Source organism: Oncorhynchus gorbuscha, linkage group LG26 (genome assembly GCF_021184085.1).
Source record: "Oncorhynchus gorbuscha isolate QuinsamMale2020 ecotype Even-year linkage group LG26, OgorEven_v1.0, whole genome shotgun sequence".
Lineage (NCBI taxonomy): Eukaryota > Metazoa > Chordata > Actinopteri > Salmoniformes > Salmonidae > Oncorhynchus > Oncorhynchus gorbuscha.
The window spans coordinates 40,554,983-40,568,522 of NC_060198.1; the positions used below are offsets into that span (position 1 = coordinate 40,554,983).

At 52.5% G+C, this 13,540-nt stretch overlaps 1 protein-coding gene across 1 annotated transcript in view; it reads right to left on the bottom strand.

Annotated features, from left to right (window-relative positions):
* Window positions 1–12,755, bottom strand: part of LOC124015384 (SH3 and multiple ankyrin repeat domains protein 1-like) — a 149,219-nt gene extending 136,464 nt beyond the window's left edge. The window contains exon 1 of the mRNA XM_046330549.1: window positions 12,421–12,755. The gene's annotated coding sequence lies outside the window, so the exon portion shown is untranslated. The remainder of the gene's footprint in view (window positions 1–12,420) is intronic.
* Window positions 12,756–13,540: the final 785 nt, after the last annotated feature.

The window sequence follows — 13,540 nt, forward strand, 5'->3', positions numbered from 1 at the left end:
GTGTGTGGGGAGAAGTAACAGTGGGGAGAGACTGTATGTGTGTGTGGGGTAACAGTTGGGAGAGACTGTATGTGTGTGTGGGGAGGGGTAACAGTGGGGAGAGACTGTATGTGTGTGTGGGGGAGGGGTAACAGTTGGGAAGAGACTATGTGTGTGTGGGGAGGGGGTAACAGTTGGGAAGTGACTGTATGTGTATGTGTTTGGGGAGGGGTAACAGTGGGGAGAGACTGTATGTGTGTGTGGGGAGGGGTAACAGTGGGGAGAGACTGTATGTGTGTGGGGGAGGGGTAACAGTTGGGAAGAGACTGTATGTGTGTGTGGGGAGGGGTAACAGTTGGGAGAGACTGTATGTGTGTGTGGGGAGGGGGTAACAGTTGGGAGAGACTGTATGTGTGTGTGGGGAGGGGTAACAGTTGGGAAGAGACTGTATGTGTGTGTGGGGAGGGGTAACAGTTGGGAGAGACTGTATGTGTGTGTGGGGAGGGGTAACAGTTGGGAGAGACTGTATGTGTGTGTGGGGAGGGGTAACAGTTGGGAGAGACTGTATGTGTGTGTGGGGTGGGGTAACAGTTGGGAGAGACTGTATGTGTGTGTGGGGAGGGGTAACAGTTGGGAGAGACTGTATGTGTGTGTGGGAGGGGGTAACAGTTGGGAGAGACTGTATGTGTGTGTGGGGTGGGGTAACAGTTTGGAGAGAGTGTATATGTGTGTGTGTGGGGAGGGGTAACAGTGGGGAGAGACTGTATGTGTGTGTGGGGAGAAGTAACAGTGGGGAGAGACTGTATGTGTGTGTGGGGTGGGGTAACAGTTTGGAGAGAGTGTATATGTGTGTGTGTGGGGAGGGGTAACAGTGGGGAGAGACTGTATGTGTGTGTGGGGAGGGGTAACAGTTGGGAAGAGAATATGTGTGTGTGGGGAGGGGTAACAGTTGGGAAGTGACTGTATGTGTATGTGTGTGGGGAGGGGTAACAGTGGGGAGAGACTGTATGTGTGTGTGGGGGAGGGGTAACAGTGGGGAGAGACTGTATGTGTGTGTGGGGAGGGGTAACAGTTGGGAAGAGACTGTATGTGTGTGTGGGGGAGGGGTAACAGTTGGGAAGAGACTATGTGTGTGTGGGGAGGGGTAACAGTTGGGAAGAGACTTAATGTGTGTGTGGGGAGGGGTAACAGTGGGGAGAGGCTGTATGTGTGTGTGGGGTGGGGTAACAGAAGGGGAGAGACTGTATGTGTGTGTGGGGAGGGGTAACAGTGGGGAGAGACTGTATGTGTGTGTGGGGAGGGGTAACAGAAGGGGAGAGACTGTATGTGTGTGTGGGGTGGGGTAACAGAAGGGGAGAGACTGTGTGTGTGTGTGGGGGAGAAGTAACAGTGGGGAAGAGACTGTATGGGTATGTGTGTGTGTGGGGGGTAACAGTTGGGAGAGACTGTATGTGTGTGTGGGGAGGGGTAACAGTGGGGGAGACTGTATGTGTGTGTGGGGAGAAGTAACAGTGGGGAGAGACTGTATGTGTGTGTGTGGGTGGAGGGGTAACAGTTGGGAGAGACTGTATGTGTATGTGGGGAGGGGGTAACAGTGGGGAGAGTCTGTAAGTGTGTGTGTGTGGGGGGAGGGGTAACAGTGGGGAGAGACTGTATGTGTGTGTGTGTGTGGGGAGGGGTAACAGTGGGGAGAGACTGTATATGTGTGTGTGGGGAGGGGTAACAGTGGGGAGAGACTGTATGTGTGTGTGGGGAGTGGTAACAGTTGGGAGAGACTGTATGTGTGTGTGGGGAGGGGTAACAGTTGGGAGAGACTGTATGTGTGTGTGGGGTGGGGTAACAGTTTGGAGAGAGTGTATATGTGTGTGTGTGGGGAGGGGTAACAGTGGGGAGAGACTGTATGTGTGTGTGGGGAGGGGTAACAGTTGGGAGAGACTGTATGTGTGTGTGGGGGTGGGGTAACAGTTTGGAGAGAGTGTGTATGTGTGTGTGTGGGGAGGGGTAACAGTGGGGAGAGACTGTATGTGTGTGTGGGGAGAAGTAACAGTGGGGAGAGACTGTATGTGTGTGTGGGGTGGGGTAACAGTTGGGAGAGAGTGTATATGTGTGTGTGGGGGGGGTAACAGTTGGGAGAGACTGTATGTGTGTGTGGGGTGGGGTAACAGTTTGGAGAGAGTGTATATGTGTGTGTGTGGGGAGGGGTAACAGTGGGGAGAGACTGTATGTGTGTGTGGGGAGAAGTAACAGTGGGGAGAGACTGTATGTGTGTGTGGGGTAACAGTTGGGAGAGACTGTATGTGTGTGTGGGGGGGGTAACAGTGGGGAGAGACTGTATGTGTGTGTGGGGAGGGGTAACAGTTGGGAAGAGACTATGTGTGTGTGGGGAGGGGTAACAGTTGGGAAGTGACTGTATGTGTATGTGTTTGGGGAGGGGTAACAGTGGGGAGAGACTGTATGTGTGTGTGGGGAGGGGTAACAGTGGGGAGAGACTGTATGTGTGTGTGGGGAGGGGTAACAGTTGGGAAGAGACTGTATGTGTGTGTGGGGAGGGGTAACAGTTGGAAGAGACTGTATGTGTGTGTGGGGAGGGGTAACAGTTGGGAGAGACTGTATGTGTGTGTGGGGAGGGGTAACAGTTGGGAAGAGACTGTATGTGTGTGTGGGGAGGGGTAACAGTTGGGAGAGACTGTATGTGTGTGTGGGGAGGGGTAACAGTTGGGAGAGACTGTATGTGTGTGTGGGGAGGGGTAACAGTTGGGAGAGACTGTATGTGTGTGTGTGGGGGTGGGGTAACAGTTGGGAGAGACTGTATGTGTGTGTGGGGAGGGGTAACAGTTGGGAGAGACTGTATGTGTGTGTGGGGAGGGGTAACAGTTGGGAGAGACTGTATGTGTGTGTGGGGTGGGGTAACAGTTTGGAGAGAGTGTATATGTGTGTGTGTGGGGAGGGGTAACAGTGGGGAGAGACTGTATGTGTGTGTGGGGAGAAGTAACAGTGGGGAGAGACTGTATGTGTGTGTGGGGAGGGGTAACAGTTGGGAAGAGACTATGTGTGTGTGGGGAGGGGTAACAGTTGGGAAGTGACTGTATGTGTATGTGTGTGGGGAGGGGTAACAGTGGGGAGAGACTGTATGTGTGTGGGGGAGGGGTAACAGTGGGGAGAGACTGTATGTGTGTGTGGGGAGAAGTAACAGTGGGGAGAGACTGTATGTGTGTGTGGGGAGGGGTAACAGTTGGGAAGAGACTATGTGTGTGTGGGGAGGGGTAACAGTTGGGAAGTGACTGTATGTGTATGTGTGTGGGGAGGGGTAACAGTGGGGAGAGACTGTATGTGTGTGTGGGGAGGGGTAACAGTGGGGAGAGACTGTATGTGTGTGTGGGGGAGGGGTAACAGTGGGGGAGAGACTCTATATGTGTGTGTGGGTAGGGGTAACAGTGGGGAGAGCCTATATATGTGTGTGTGGGGAGGGATAACAGTGGGAGAGACTGTATGTGTGTGTGGGGAGGGTAACAGTTGGGAGAGACTGTATGTGTGTGTGGGGTGGGGTAACAGTTTGGAGAGAGTGTATATGTGTGTGTGTGGGGAGGGGGTAACAGTGGGGAGAGACTGTATGTGTGTGTGGGGTGGGGTAACAGTTGGGAAAGACTGTATGTGTGTGTGGGGAGGGGTAACAGTTGGGAGAGACTGTATGTGTGTGTGGGGTGGGGTAACAGTTTGGAGAGAGTGTATATGTGTGTGTGGGGGGAGGGGTAACAGTGGGGAGAGACTGTATGTGTGTGTGGGGTGGGGTAACAGTTGGGAGAGACTGTATGTGTGTGTGGGGAGGGGTAACAGTTGGGAGAGACTGTATGTGTGTGTGGGGAGGGGTAACAGTTGGGAGAGACTGTATGTGTGTGTGGGGTGGGGTAACAGTTTGGAGAGAGTGTGTATGTGTGTGTGTGGGGAGGGGTAACAGTGGGGAGAGACTGTATGTGTGTGTGGGGAGAAGTAACAGTGGGGAGAGACTGTATGTGTGTGTGGGGTGGGGTAACAGTTGGGAGAGAGTGTATATGTGTGTGTGTGGGGGGGGGTAACAGTTGGGAGAGACTGTATGTGTGTGTGGGTTGGGGTAACAGTTTGGAGAGAGTGTATATGTGTGTGTGTGGGGAGGGGTAACAGTGGGGAGAGACTGTATGTGTGTGTGGGAGAAGTAACAGTGGGGAGAGACTGTATGTGTGTGTGGGGTAACAGTTGGGAGAGACTGTATGTGTGTGTGGGGAGGGGTAACAGTGGGGAGAGACTGTATGTGTGTGTGGGGAGGGGTAACAGTTGGGAAGAGACTATGTGTGTGTGGGGAGGGGTAACAGTTGGGAAGTGACTGTATGTGTATGTGTTTGGGGAGGGGTAACAGTGGGGAGAGACTGTATGTGTGTGTGGGGAGGGGTAACAGTGGGGAGAGACTGTATGTGTGTGGGGGGAGGGGTAACAGTTGGGAAGAGACTGTATGTGTGTGTGGGGAGGGGTAACAGTTGGGAGAGACTGTATGTGTGTGTGGGGAGGGGTAACAGTTGGGAGAGACTGTATGTGTGTGTGGGGAGGGGTAACAGTTGGGAAGAGACTGTATGTGTGTGTGGGGAGGGGTAACAGTTGGGAGAGACTGTATGTGTGTGTGGGGAGGGGTAACAGTTGGGAGAGACTGTATGTGTGTGTGGGGAGGGGTAACAGTTGGGAGAGACTGTATGTGTGTGTGGGGTGGGGTAACAGTTGGGAGAGACTGTATGTGTGTGTGGGGAGGGGTAACAGTTGGGAGAGACTGTATGTGTGTGTGGGGAGGGGTAACAGTTGGGAGAGACTGTATGTGTGTGTGGGGTGGGGTAACAGTTTGGAGAGAGTGTATATGTGTGTGTGTGGGGAGGGGTAACAGTGGGGAGAGACTGTATGTGTGTGTGGGGAGAAGTAACAGTGGGGAGAGACTGTATGTGTGTGTGGGGTGGGGTAACAGTTTGGAGAGAGTGTATATGTGTGTGTGTGGGGAGGGGGTAACAGTGGGGAGAGACTGTATGTGTGTGTGGGGAGGGGTAACAGTTGGGAAGAGAATATGTGTGTGTGGGGAGGGGTAACAGTTGGGAAGTGACTGTGTGTGTATGTGTGTGGGGAGGGGTAACAGTGGGGAGAGACTGTATGTGTGTGTGGGGAGGGGTAACAGTGGGGAGAGACTGTATGTGTGTGTGGGGAGGGGTAACAGTTGGGAAGAGACTGTATGTGTGTGTGGGGAGGGGTAACAGTTGGGAAGAGACTATGTGTGTGTGGGGAGGGGTAACAGTTGGGAAGAGACTTAATGTGTGTGTGGGGAGGGGTAACAGTGGGGAGAGGCTGTATGTGTGTGTGGGGTGGGGTAACAGAAGGGGAGAGACTGTATGTGTGTGTGGGGAGGGGTAACAGTGGGGAGAGACTGTATGTGTGTGTGGGGAGGGGTAACAGAAGGGGAGAGACTGTATGTGTGTGTGGGGTGGGGTAACAGAAGGGGAGAGACTGTGTGTGTGTGTGTGGGGAGAAGTAACAGTGGGGAAGAGACTGTATGGGTATGTGTGTGTGTGGGGGGTAACAGTTGGGAGAGACTGTATGTGTGTGTGGGGAGGGGTAACAGTGGGGGGAGACTGTATGTGTGTGTGGGGAGAAGTAACAGTGGGGAGAGACTGTATGTGTGTGTGTGTGGTGGAGGGGTAACAGTTGGGAGAGACTGTATGTGTATGTGGGGAGGGGTAACAGTGGGGAGAGTCTGTAAGTGTGTGTGTGGGGGGGGGGTAACAGTGGGGAGAGACTGTATGTGTGTGTGTGTGTGGGGAGGGGTAACAGTGGGGAGAGACTGTATATGTGTGTGTGGGGAGGGGTAACAGTGGGGAGAGACTGTATGTGTGTGTGGGGAGGGATAACAGTGGGGAGACTGTATGTGTGTGTGGGGAGGGGTAACAGTGGGGAGAGACTGTATGTGTGTGTGGGGGAGAAGTAACAGTGGGGAGAGACTGTATGTGTGTGTGTGGGGAGGGGTAACAGTGGGGAGAGACTGTATGTGTGTGTGTGGGCAGGGGTAACAGTGGGGGAGAGACTGTATGTGTGTGTGGGGAGAAGTAACAGTGGGGAGAGACTGTATGTGTGTGTGTGTGGGGGGGGTAACAGTTGGGAGAGACTGTATATATGTGTGTGGGGAGGGGTAACAGTGGGGAGAGACTGTATATGTGTGTGTGGGGGGAGGGTAACAGTTGGGAGAGACTGTATATGTGTGTGGTGGAGGGGTAACAGTTGGGAGAGACTGTATATGTGTGTGTGTGTGTGTGTGTGTGTGTGTGTGTGTGTGTGTGTGTGTGTGTGTGTGTGTGTGTGTGTGTGTGTGTGTGTGTGTGTGTGTGTGTGTGGGAGGGGTAACAGTTTGGAGAGACTGTATGTGTGTGTGGGGAGAAGTAACAGTGGGGAGAGACTGTATGTGTGTGTGTGGGGAGGGGTAACAGTGGGGGGAGAGACTGTATGTGTGTGTGGGGAGAAGTAACAGTGGGGCGAGACTGTATGTGTATGTGTGTGTGTGGGGGGGAGGGGTAACAGTTGGGAGAGACTGTATATGTGTGTGTGGGGAGGGGTAACAGTTGGGAGAGACAGTATATTTGTGTGTGGGGAGGGGTAACAGTTGGGAGAGACTGTATGTGTGTGTGTGTGGGGAGGGGTAACAGTGGGGAGAGACTGTATGTGTGTGTGTGTGGGGGGGAGGGGTAACAGTGGGGGAGAGACTGTATGTGTGTGTGGAGAAGTAACAGTGGGGCGAGACTGTATGTGTATGTGTGGGGGGAGGGGTAACAGTTGGGAGAGACTGTATGTGTGTGTGTGGGGGGAGGGGTAACAGTTGGGAGAGACTGTATATGTGTGTGTGGGGAGGGGTAACAGTGGGGAGAGACTGTATGTGTGTGTGGGGGGGAGAGACTGTATGTGTGTGTGGGGGAGGGGTAACAGTGTGGAGAGACTGTATGTGTGTGTGTGGGGAGGGGTAACAGTGGGGGAGAGACTGTATATGTGTGTGGGGAGAAGTAACAGTGGGGAGAGACTGTATGTGTGTGTGTGTGGGGGGAGGGGTAAGAGTTGGGAGAGACTGTATATATGTGTGTGGGGAGGGATAACAGTGGGGAGAGACTGTATATGTGTGTGTGGGGGAGGGTAACAGTTGGGAGAGACTGTATGTGTGTGTGGTGGAGGGGTAACAGTTGGGAGAGACTGTATGTGTGTGTGTGTGTGGGGAGGGGGGTAACAGTTTGGAGAGACTGTATGTGTGTGTGGGGAGAAGTAACAGTGGGGAGAGACTGTATGTGTGTGTGTGGGGGAGGGGTAACAGTGGGGGGAGAGACTGTATGTGTGTGTGGGGAGAAGTAACAGTGGGGCGAGACTGTATGTGTATGTGTGTGTGTGGGGGGAGGGGTAACAGTTGGGAGAGACTGTATATGTGTGTGTGGGGAGGGGTAACAGTTGGGAGAGACTGTATATGTGTGTGTGGGGAGGGGTAACAGTTGGGAGAGACTGTATGTGTGTGTGTGTGGGGAGGGGGGTAACAGTGGGGAGAGACTGTATGTGTGTGTGTGTGTGTGGGGAGGGGTAACAGTGGGGGAGAGACTGTATGTGTGTGTGGAGAAGTAACAGTGGGGCGAGACTGTATGTGTATGTGTGTGTGTGGGGGGAGGGGTAACAGTTGGGAGAGACTGTATGTGTGTGTGTGTGTGGGGGGGGGGGGGGGTAACAGTTGGGAGAGACTGTATATGTGTGTGTGGGGAGGGGTAACAGTGGGGAGAGACTGTATATGTGTGTGTGGGGGGAGGGTAACAGTTGGGAGAGACTGTATGTGTGTGTGGTGGAGGGGTAACAGTTGGGAGAGACTGTATGTGTGTGTGTGGGGGGAGGGGTAACAGTTTGGAGAGACTGTATGTGTGTGTGGGGAGGGGTAACAGTGGGGGGAGACTGTATGTGTGTGTGGGGAGAAGTAACAGTGGGGAGTGACTGTTTGTGTGTGTGTGTGGGGTGGGGTAACAGTTTGGAGAGAATGTATATGTGTGTGTGTGGGGAGGGGTAACAGTGGGGAGAGACTGTATGTGTGTGTGGTGGAGGGGTAACAGTGGGGAGAGACTGTATGTGTGTGTGTGGGGAGGGGTAACAGTGGGGAGAGACTGTATGTGTGTGTGTGGGGGGAGGGGTAACAGTTGGGAGAGACTGTATATGTGTGTGGGGAGGGGTAACAGTGGGGAGAGACTGTATGTGTGTGCGGGGGAGGGGTAACAGTTGGGAGAGACTGTATGTGTGTGTGGTGGAGGGGTAACAGTTGGGATAGACTGTATATGTGTGTGTGGGGAGGGGTAACAGTTGGGAGAGACTGTATGTGTGTGTGTGTGGGGGAGGGGTAACAGTTTGGAGAGACTGTATGTGTGTGTGTGGGGGGAGGGGTAACAGTTTGGAGAGACTGTATGTATGTGTGGGGAGGGGTAACAGTTGGGAAGAGACTGTATGTGTGTGTGGGGAGGGGTAACAGAAGGGGAGAGACTGTGTGTGTGTGGGGAGAAGTAACAGTGGGGCGAGACTGTATGTGTATGTGTGTGTGTGGGGGGGAGGGGTAACAGTTGGGAGAGACTGTATATGTGTGTGTGGGGAGGGGTAACAGTTTGGAGAGACTGTATGTGTGTGTGGGGAGAAGTAACAGTGGGGAGAGACTGTATGTGTGTGTGGGGAGGGGTAACAGTGGGGGGAGAGACTGTATGTGTGTGTGGGGAGAAGTAACAGTGGGGCGAGACTGTATGTGTATGTGTGTGTGTGGGGGGAGGGGTAACAGTTGGGAGAGACTGTATATGTGTGTGTGGGGAGGGGTAACAGTTGGGAGAGACTGTATATGTGTGTGTGGGGAGGGGTAACAGTTGGGAGAGACTGTATGTGTGTGTGTGTGGGGAGGGGTAACAGTGGGGAGAGACTGTATGTGTGTGTGTGTGTGTGGGAGGGGTAACAGTGGGGAGAGACTGTATGTGTGTGTGGAGAAGTAACAGTGGGGCGAGACTGTATGTGTATGTGTGTGTGTGGGGGGAGGGGTAACAGTTGGGAGAGACTGTATGTGTGTGTGGGGGGGAGGGGTAACAGTTGGGAGAGACTGTATATGTGTGTGTGGGGAGGGGTAACAGTGGGGAGAGACTGTATATGTGTGTGTGGGGGGAGGGTAACAGTTGGGAGAGACTGTATGTGTGTGTGGTGGAGGGGTAACAGTTGGGAGAGACTGTATGTGTGTGTGTGTGGGGGAGGGGTAACAGTTTGGAGAGACTGTATGTGTGTGTGGGGAGGGGTAACAGTGGGGGGAGACTGTATGTGTGTGTGGGGAGAAGTAACAGTGGGGAGTGACTGTTTGTGTGTGTGTGTGGTGGAGGGGTAACAGTTTGGAGAGAATGTATATGTGTGTGTGTGGGGAGGGGTAACAGTGGGGAGAGACTGTATGTGTGTGTGGTGGAGGGGTAACAGTGGGGAGAGACTCTATGTGTGTGTGTGGGGAGGGGTAACAGTGGGGAGAGACTGTATGTGTGTGTGTGGGGGGGGAGGGGTAACAGTTTGGAGAGACTGTATGTATGTGTGGGGAGGGGTAACAGTTGGGAAGAGACTGTATGTGTGTGTGGGGAGGGGTAACAGAAGGGGAGAGACTGTGTGTGTGTGGGGAGAAGTAACAGTGGGGCGAGACTGTATGTGTATGTGTGTGGGGGGGGGAGGGGTAACAGTTGGGAGAGACTGTATATGTGTGTGTGGGGAGGGGTAACAGTTGGGAGAGACTGTATATGTGTGTGTGGGGAGGGGTAACAGTTGGGAGAGACTGTATGTGTGTGTGTGGGGGAGGGGTAACAGTGGGGAGAGACTGTATGTGTGTGTGTGTGTGTGGGGGGAGGAGTAACAGTGGGGGAGAGACTGTATGTGTGTGTGGAGAAGTAACAGTGGGGCGAGACTGTATGTGTATGTGTGTGTGTGGGGGGAGGGGTAACAGTTGGGAGGGACTGTATATGTGTGTGTGGGGAGGGGTAACAGTGGGGAGAGACTGTATATGTGTGTGTGGGGAGGGGTAACAGTGGGGAGAGACTGTATGTGTGTGTGGTGGAGGGGTAACAGTTGGGAGAAACTGTATATGTGTGTGTGGGGGAGGGGTAACAGTTGGGAGAGACTGTATATGTGTGTGTGGGAAGGGGTAACAGTTGGGAGAGACTGTATGTGTGTGTGTGGGGGAGGGGTAACAGTGGGGAGAGACTGTATGTGTGTGTGTGTGTGTGTGTGGGGAGGGGTAACAGTTGGGAGAGACTGTATATGTGTGTGGGGAGGGGTAACAGTGGGGAGAGACTGTATGTGTGTGTGTGTGTGTGTGGGGAGGGGTAACAGTGGGGGGAGAGACTGTATGTGTGTGTGTGTGGGGAGGGGTAACAGTGGGGAGAGACTGTATGTGTGTGTGTGGGGGGAGGGGTAACAGTTGGGAGAGACTGTATGTGTGTGTGGTGGAGGGGTAACAGTTGGGAGAAACTGTATATGTGTGTGTGGGGAGGGGTAACAGTGGGGAGAGACTGTATGTGTGTGTGGGGAGGGGTAACAGTGGGGAGAGACTGTATGTGTGTGTGGGGGGGGGGGTAACAGTTTGGAGAGACTGTATGTATGTGTGGGGAGAAGTAACAGTGGGGAGAAACTGTATGTGTGTGTGGGGAGGGGTAACAGTTGGAAAGAGACTGTATGTGTGTGTGGGGAGGGGTAACAGTGGGGAGAGACTGTATGTGTGTGTGGGGTGGGGTAACAGTGGGGGAGAGACTGTATGTGTGTGTGGGGTGGGGTAACAGTGGGGGAGAGACTGTATGTGTGTGTGGGGAGAAGTAACAGTGGGGGAGAGACTGTATGTGTGTGTGTGGGGAGAAGTAACAGTGGGGAGAGACTGTATGTGTGTGTGTGGGGGGAGGGGTAACAGTTGGGAGAGACTGTATATGTGTGTGTGGGGAGGGGTAACAGTTGGGAAGAGACTGTATGTGTGTGTGGGGGGGGTAACAGTGGGGAGAGACTGTATGTGTGTGTGTGTGTGTGTGTGTGTGTGTGTGTGTGTGTGTGTGTGTGTGTGTGTGTGTGTGTGTGTGTGTGTGTGTGTGTGTGTGTGTGTGTGTGTGTGTGTGTGTGTGTGTGTGTGTGTGTGTGTGTGTGTGTGTGTGTGTGTGTGTGTGTAATATAATAATAATATATGCCATTTAGCAGACGCTTTTATCCAAAGCGACTTACAGTCATGTGTGCATACATTCTACGTATGGGTGGTCCCGAGGATCGAACCCACTATCCTGGCGTTACAAGCGCCATGCTCTACCAACTGAGCTACACAGGTGTGTGTGTGTGTGTGTGTGTGTGTGTGTGTGTGTGTGTGTGTGTGTGTGTGTGTGTGTGTGTGTGTGTGTGTGTGTGTGTGTGTGTGTGTGTGTGTGTGTGTGTGTGTGTGTGTGTGTGTGTGTGTGTGTGTGTGTGTATATATATATGCAGGCACATGTGCAGGCACATGTGGAAGTTTATTCAAATGAAAGTAGATGTGGATATATAAGTGTTTGAAGTCACAGGTGCATATGCTATTGGATGCACAGCAAAGTGCACAATAGTGTAGGTGCATATGGATGGATGGATGTATCTAAATGTCTATGTGCATGTTGGAATGCATGGACAGGTGTCTCTGTGTGGCAGATCATACGTGGTAGTTCTACCTATGCAGTGTTCCCCTGGCATCATGACATCATGACTGCCACTGTGTGATTGACTACGTGGTTTCAAATGGTTGTGTCTTCTGATGTGAGTACCAATCCATCACCATCCCTGCATGGGTACAACAGCCTTCAGTAGACTAATGCATGCCAATGGATGTGGGTGGGTGTGTAAATAACACCTCGCTGATGCCTCGTACTGAACACCACTTCCTGTGGGACTGCCTACACAAATTGCCATCTCAAGCCAATCCTACCTTCGTGTCCTTCACTGAACTACATCTAGAAAAGGTCCCACTTTCTCTCTCCGTCCCTTTTTCCATCTGAGAATGTGTGATATATGTACTGCTATCAGAGAGTATTCTGCTGCCAAAATGTCAATGTTGCCCAACTCTCCCTTATGTCTTCCTTTATCTCCCTGTCATCTTGTTCTGTCATTTATCTTCTCTCTGCACGGTATTTGCCTGTGTATCTTCCTCTACAGTCACAGTATCGTTGTGACTCTCCGTCAACCCACGTGACCAATGAATTAGACACATTTACATCAACGCTGTAACTTGAATAAACAATCCGCAACCGCAACTCCCTCTAACCCTCTCCATTCTTTCCTGAGACAATCCCTGCTCTCGTCTGCTTGCCTTGCAATATTCCCCCATGCACCTCTCTCTGTCTCCCTCGGATGCAGAAAAAGCGCTTCACTTACTGTTCTTCTTCTGTTGCACTTGATTCACAGATCCCTCCTTTGGAAATGGAGAGAGTGACAGACGTGGTGGAGGGAGGGAGGGAGGGGGGATCCACACACAGAAATAAGGAGAGAGGAGGCAGCGCAAAATAAAATAAAAAAAGGAATGGGAGAAGTGGAAAAATCACCGCTGATAGTGAGACCTTTGAAAATCACATTTTACGTGGTGTCCGGTGTCTGTGTGTGCTGTGGGGCGATGCATATTCTCCATGACGGTCTTCTAGCGCCAGGCAGCACAACCCAGTAGTAACACTTCTATTTCCTCAGTCCTGAAAATGTCCCTCTCCCTCTCTCTCTTCCCCTCTGGCACGTTCAAACAGCCCAATCTCTCTCTCACTTTCATCTGGTTGGTTTATTTCCCTCTATCCCCCTCCCATACCTGTGTCTCTCGCTTTCTAGCGCTCTCGCCCCTCCCCCTCATCCTCTCCTCCCAGTCTCCCTCTCTCGCCTACACCAGCACCCAGATACAGGGCACACCCCTCCCTCTCTTTCTCTCTCTCTCTCTCTCTTCCCTCATCTCCCATTCTCGCTCTCTCTCCCTCTCTTTCTCTCTGTCTCTCTCTTCCCTCATCTCCCATTCTCGCTCTCTCTCCCTCTCTTTCTCTCTGTCTCTCTCTTCCCTCATCTCCCATTCTCGCTCTCTCTCCCTCTCTTTGATGTTTTGAAGAGTTATTCACTCTTAGCTCGGAATAAATTAAAAGATCAACAGAACTGAAGACACTACAGAACACAGACAGTGGGAACCACCCAATACCACAGACTTCACAGGGAAACAGACCCAAACTATCAAATGAACACGTCACACAATATCAATAACACAAATACAATGATTTCCATACACAGAGACAGTGGGGGAGAGACTGTATGTGTGTGTGGGGAGGGGTAACAGCGGGGAGAGACTGTATGTGTGTGTGTGTGGGGAGGGAGAGAGGGGTAACAGTGGGGGAGAGACTGTATATGTGTGTGTGGGGAGGGGTAACAGTGGGGGAGGGACTGTATATGTCTGTGTGGGGAGGGGTAACACTGGGGAGAGGCTGTATGTGTGTGTGGGGAGGGGTAACAGTGGGGAGAGGCTGTATGT